General features: G+C 36.0%; 1 long non-coding RNA gene across 2 annotated transcripts; it reads left to right on the forward strand.

Annotated features, from left to right (window-relative positions):
- The first annotated feature begins 382 nt into the window (after positions 1–382).
- Positions 383–3974, forward strand: LOC113070422 (uncharacterized). 2 transcript variants are annotated; one of them, XR_003279925.1, is made up of 6 exons: positions 383–442; positions 1392–1412; positions 1519–1578; positions 2978–3047; positions 3115–3289; positions 3843–3974. It is a non-coding gene; the product is annotated as an uncharacterized LOC113070422 (long non-coding RNA). The 2 variants fall into 2 exon arrangements; XR_003279926.1 differs by having other exon boundaries at positions 2978–3034.
- The last annotated feature ends 1665 nt before the right edge of the window (positions 3975–5639 follow it).

Consider the following 5639-nt stretch of genomic DNA (forward strand, 5'->3'; position numbering starts at 1 on the left):
ATGTTAATTTTAATAGTAGCATTTTCTCCAATAAAAAACAACAACAACAACAATAATAATAATAATAATAATAATAATAAACGGAGCAGAAACAATAGGGTCCTCTCACCATTGGTGCTCGGGCCCTAATAATAATAGTAATGGACAACTGGTTCCAATAGAGGCAAATTAGGCATTTTTTGTTTTATTTTTATGCCAGGTAAAAGAGAACAGGTGTGGTGATATTTAAATAGCAATAATAATAATAATAATAATTATAATTATAATAATTATAATAACTTTGCTTAAACCTCACAAATTTTAAATTGTTGCTCACGTGCAAAGCCCACGCAACAACCTGGCAGAATGTAAACTGATGTTTGTGTGATGTGTTGAGTGCGCACAAAACTGACGTCTCTCAGAGTGGATCACTACCTAGACGCCAGCTGCGAGATTTTCTGAGGTAAGTACCTTTTACTTAACAAATGTATTTTATAAGTTACTTTAACAACGTAAACCATTACCAATATCAATTAAATATAGCTAAATTTATGAAGAAAGTAAATAATACAATCTAATAGGCTATTATTAACAGGACAGTCTGAAGGAACTTTTAGTTTTCCTCAAAAACTGCCGCTTTCATATCCCATTATGTCATACAGTTAACTGACTGCCTTTTCCAGATGGACCCAATGTAGTATTTACACAAACAATGGTTTTCCGTATTTTTTTACGACCAGTTATGGTATATTTTACTCGTCATTTAAATGAATGCCGTTAAATGTGTGTGACGTTAGGCTATTTAAAGTAACGTTGGCGCGAATTCTCAAACGCACTCTCTCGCAGTCTCTCTCCCCCAGTCCACCGCAAGCAAGAGCACACACTCAATTTATACTGAAATAATGTATTGGCGCAATAGATTTGGCAAACGCTCCAGTGTATATTAGTGCTTATTTGTGTTCACTCTCTGGAGAATGGCAAATTAATCTTACAACGCGTTTTGCTGCGGTGAGCATCAATGTAGCCATTCACAGACGTTAACGTTAGTTGTCTGGTCTCTTGAACGCAATGACCTATCAAAGGTGTTCAAGTTAGTCAGAATCTACTCACTGCTCATAACGCCATTTTAATTCAGTTCCGAATTATGCAGGCTCGCGAATCCTCTCATCAACAAAGTCTAGACAAGATGTAAGAGGTTTTTTTGACCGACAGCCAATTGAATGCTGCAAACTGTCTGGTTCACCGTGCGATTCACTCTTCACGTGACAAAAATATGACATGTTAAAATAGTAACGCTTTTAAAGCAATGTAAAGGCAGACCAATAGATTAACTGAAACATATTAATTGCAAAATATTTTAGATATTCTACGCTAATTATTGGTAAAACTGATTTTCTTCTCCCTTTTTTCAGTGTTGATTGTCATCTGATTGTGTAAGTGATCCCAGATCTGTGATTTAACATGTTCATATAGTCATTAGCCAATAATCATTGACGAAAAATAATGTTTGTTCTTTTTCTCTTTTCCCTGTGTCAACAGGAGCTAACTACAGCCCAAAGGCTCTTTTAAGAGCCACAAGCACTGAGGATCTTTGGCTTTGTAAGTATATGTTTTGACTATCAGATGCATTACGTGATTAACATATTGTAATGCATAACTTGCAGGGCTTTACACTTACATTTCCTTTTAGGAGCACTTAGGTCATTTTTTTTTTTTATCTAACCTTAAAAAAAATTAAATAAAGTAAAACCCTGCCCTCTATTTAATATTCAGTTTCACATGGAAATACTTCACAACACTGGAGAAAAGTTGTTTGCAACTTTCTGTTCACTGGGACTTTAATGAGGCTCTAAAGGGGCAAGAATGCATTTAAATTTATGATAACAATATGCTATGAGTTTAATGTTTTAAATGGAAGGTTTTGAATATAGAAATATTAAATGGTTTAAATAACTGAAAAAATACCTTAAAAATTAAACTAAAAATGCCAGTAGGGGACGGCAAGTCATTGTCTTTGTCACTTAATGATTCATTCAGTCAGTTCATTCAAACGGCAGATTTATTCAGGAACAAAGCAAGCGACTTTTTGAATGGGTCATTGACTCACTAGATTTGTTTGAAAACGCAGATTGATTCATAAAAGAAACACCGCTGTGTAGTAGTGGGAAGTTCAGATCATTTTACTGACTCGGATATTTGAGTCTCGTTCAGCAAAATTAAAGAATCTTTTTCGAGTCATTTTGTTCATTTCGGAATAATATAAATAAAATGGTATGTTAAATATCCCAACAAATCTAGAACTTATGAAAATTTTGATTACATTTGTAAAAAGAATACAAAATAAACTATAGGATAATGCAGCCAAAGCCAAATAATAAGAAACCAAAATGTTTTATTAATGATTAGTTGTTGGGTCTTAAGTTCAGGCTATTGCAGTCTGACTCTGTTAGTTTACCTCACCTCCTGATTCGAGGCGTTCTTTCCTTTGCAACTTCATATTTATCACGTTTGTTCTAGTTTGTTTAGTTGTCTGCTCGTCAGTGTCTGACTCTGATCTGTCTGCTGGCCTGTGCCATGTGTGAAACAGAAACGATTAGTTAATCTTTTCGAGTCTCGGGTTCAGGTCTGAGTCTTTCGTTCTTCTTCAGTCCCATAGAGGATATGCTGTCAATACCGGAAAGTGAAATGATTCGTTCATCTCTCGAGTCTTCGGGTCCGAGTCGTTCGTTCTTCAAGCCAGAAACCCATAGCACTATGCAGAAACAGAAATGATTAGTAAAAAATTTTTCGAGTCTTCGGGTTTGAGTTCTTTTGTCACATGACCGCTGGTATCTCGCATCACAACATTAGATTCGTATTATTGACTGCGTCTGACTGTATATTGTTTTATATTTAGGAATTAAAATACAAAATATTTGCAATAAACATTATCTGAAAAATAAAAGTTCCATCTATATATCATTCAATATCTGAGAATCTTTTTTTTTTTTTCTTTCAGCCAACCTTAACCAAGATGTCGGTTGAGCAGGAAATGACATTGCCTACCACACCACAGGTGATCATGCTAGGTATGAGAAATAATTGTTGAGAATTCTATTACAAGAAACAATTTAGCTGAAGATGCCTTTGTTTTAGGGAGTAGTCTGCTGTTTGCAACCTACTGGATGGTCAGCATTGAGGGAAAGGTCTTCTATGAAGCTAACCAACTTCATAACTTTGCCAGTGCTTTCGCTGTCTTTTTCGGCTCCTTTTATGTGTTCAATCTGGAGTATCAGGAGGCAGCATCCACTACGCTGGAGATGGTACAGAGGTGAGTAATTCACCACAAAAAACTTATGTTACTTATAGATTAGTTAACCCAAAATTAAAATTAATGTATATCATGTATTCCACCCCATGTCATTCCAAACCTGTATGACTTTCTTTTGTGCAATACAAAAAGAAGATAATTTGAAGAATGTTGATCGTATATATATATATAGTATTTTCCGGACTATTAGTCACACTTTTTTTCATAGATTGGCTGGTCCTGCGACTAATAGTCAGGTGCGACTTATTTATCTAAATTAATTTGACATGAACCGAGAGAGATGAACCAAGAGAAAACATTACCGTATCCAGCCGCGAGAGGGCGCTCTAAATAAATGCGACTTATAGTACAGTGCGACTTATATATGTTTTTTTTCCTCGTCATGACGTATTTTTGGACTGATGCAACTTATACTCAAATCTGGTGCTGGTGCTACAATCTGTAGAACTTGCTGTGTGAGTGTGTTACTCCAAGGATGTAATTGTTTTGTTTTGTTTTCTTTATTTATTTATTTTCCCCTTTCTCCGTTTCTCTCTCTACATCCCATATGCAGAAAGGAATTGATGCCACCTGACACCAGTGATCTGCTGTGATTGGTGGAGTGGAAGTTTGGAACTGTTTCTGAAGTGTATTTTTATTGTGATTTTTTTTTTATTTTTTTTTATTTGTTTTGTTTTGTTTTGTAACTTAGTTTTGTTTTAATTAGATTATTTGTTTAAAATAAAATATTTTGTTTGACAAAAAAGCACAATAAAGAATATGTTGATGTACATGGACTCAAGTCACTTTTTTTGGAATTTGTTAAATTCAATAGCATTAATGTAAAATATAAATATTAAAATATTTTTAATAAATTACAATAAAATGACTAATATACTGTAAAATGAAATTGCAGTAAGGGAATCATACTGTAAAATTAAATCACGGTAAGGGCATTTTACTGTAAAATGTAATCACAGTAAGGGCATCTTACTGTAAAATTAAATTGCGGTAAGGGCATCTTACCGTAAAACACATTTACAGGTAAGCTACTGTAAAGGGGAACTTACAGTAACTTACTGGCAATAGTGCTGCCAGTAAGTTACCGCAAAAATACGATAAAATTCACTGTGTTTGAAAAAGGATATCCCCCTTGTGACAGTATTTTGTTGAACCACCTTGTGGCGAGTGGGGCGGGGCCGAGAGGCGTGGGAACGAGGAGTGAGGCCAGGTGTAGTGATTGGAGATGAGCTACACCTGCGTCCCACCGCCAGTATCGAGTCCCATGTAGGAGATGGAAGGATATAAAACTGGAGTGACGACCGTGGAGGACGAGAGAGGACCAGGCCTGGGACATTATTTTATGTGTTTGCTTTTTATTTATGCGCACCAGTCGGCCGTGAGGGGCTGGTGCGCCGTTTTGTATTTATTTTTGAATATTAAAATGTTTTTGATTGTGCGCCGGTTCCCGCCTCCTTCTTCCCGATAAGTATGGAGTTTTTATCGTTACACACCTTTTACTTTTAATTACAGCCTTTAGTCTGTTGGGATATGTCTCTACTAACTTTACACATCTAGACTTTGCAATACTTGCCCACTCTTCTGTACAGCACTGCTCAGTTACATTTGATGGTGGATGTTTGTTGACTGCAGTCTTCAAGTAATCCCAAAGATTTTCAATAGGGTTTAAGCCTGGGCTCTGACTAGGCCATGCAAGAACCTTCACCTTTTCTCCTTCAACCACTGTGTGCTCAGTTTTGCTGTGTGGTTTGGATCATTGTCATGTTGTAAGGTAAACCTTCTTCCCATTGACAACTTTTTGGCAGAGGGCAACAGATTTTCTTCAATAATTTAACATTATTTTTGCCCCATCCATTTTTCCGTCTATCCTGACAAGTGAACACCCCATAACAGGACATTACCCCTCCATGCTTTACTGGAAAAATGCTGTTATTTGGAAGGAGAGCTGCAATGGATTACAACCCTCCCATACAAGCCACATTTGTGGAGAATTAATGATATTGTTATTTCTCCCATTTTTTTATAATGGACTTCAGTGCTACAGTTGTACTATCAAGGATGCTCCAGGAAAGCTCTTTTCATGATGAGCGAATCAAAATGACCACAGTCAAATTGCTTTGTGTCATTGAGAAGCTGATTAGCAACATCTGATTGAGTTTACAAGTCATTTTGTAGGAGCGGGGTGGGTGTTATAAATTGCACTGAGTAAATACATCTGGATTAATTTTTTTCTATACCCACTGTATGTAAGTTTTTCATCCATAAATATGAACAAAGTTTGGATTAAGGAGTATAAAACTATTTGCCACTGTGACATGTGGCTGAACATCTCATAAATCCGTTTGCAAGG

The sequence above is a fragment of the Carassius auratus genome, unplaced genomic scaffold (genome assembly GCF_003368295.1).
Source record: "Carassius auratus strain Wakin unplaced genomic scaffold, ASM336829v1 scaf_tig00003889, whole genome shotgun sequence".
NCBI classification, from domain to species: domain Eukaryota; kingdom Metazoa; phylum Chordata; class Actinopteri; order Cypriniformes; family Cyprinidae; genus Carassius; species Carassius auratus.